Source organism: Benincasa hispida, chromosome 7, assembly GCF_027475165.1.
Source record: "Benincasa hispida cultivar pf3 chromosome 7, pf3_genome.v1.1, whole genome shotgun sequence".
Classification (NCBI taxonomy): domain Eukaryota; kingdom Viridiplantae; phylum Streptophyta; class Magnoliopsida; order Cucurbitales; family Cucurbitaceae; genus Benincasa; species Benincasa hispida.
The window spans coordinates 18,180,941-18,181,999 of NC_143484.1; positions in this window are offsets into that span (position 1 = coordinate 18,180,941).

The window sequence follows — 1,059 nt, forward strand, 5'->3', positions numbered from 1 at the left end:
TGTTGTACTGTAAATGTATGCATTCAATTGAAATGGAATTTGGGCGATTCGCTTCCGCTCAAGGAACTCCTCATGTTGAGTTTCCCTTCAATTGGTATCAGAGCCAGGTTATGTTCTAATTTCGAAATTCCATTTACTGTTGTGAAGTTCGTTTACAGTTTTTGGTGGGTTTTAAGTTTTGCAATGCATTTAAGTGTTAATTGTTTGTGGATGTTGTTGATGGATGTTTCAGGATAGTTATCTTTGTTTATGGCTTTCCTTTTAATTTACAAAAGTTAATTTGTAAAGGCCCCTGCGTTTTTGGGTATTAACACTTGCAATCGAGTCTATATTCATTTTGAGTTTTTGAGTCGTTCGTGAAGAAGCTTCAGACGCAAAGAGTTGCAGTTCATTTCGATGGAGAAGACGAAACAATGGTCGCATCATGTAGCTCAAGCTAGACAATCGTTTAGATTTGGCTATCCATTCGTGTAGATCTGTTCTACTCGATCGTGTACCATTTGCTAAACGATCACATAGCTAATGCTATGCGATCGCATAAAGAGTTTACTCGATCGTGTTGCATTGGCTACAGGATCGTGTAGACGCTCGAGGGTAAACGATCACGAGGTTTTTGATACTCGATGCAAGGCATGTGCACTAAACAATCGTGGAACATCAGATACCCATAAAATCTCCCACTTACCCTAGTTACATAGAGAGAATAAACGAGTTTTTTAGTTGGCTACATGATCAAGGAACATCTCCGGAAAGTCCTAGTTATACTACGAGAATAAAAAGAATAAATCAATAAACTAGGGCATCAGATACCCATAAAATCTCCCACTTGCCCTAGTTACAAATATCTTGTAGACCTAGTTCTACTAGGTGACCCTCGAACACTTTAGCTGAGAGGACCTTTGTAAATGGATCAGCTAAGTTGTCTTATGAGGCAAGCTGTGTGACGACCACATTTTCTCTGTGTACAATCTCCCAAATGAGATGGTACTTTCGCTCGATGCGCTTTCCTTGTTCATGGCTTCAAGGTTCCTTTGAATTTTGTAATTGCTCCACTGTTAT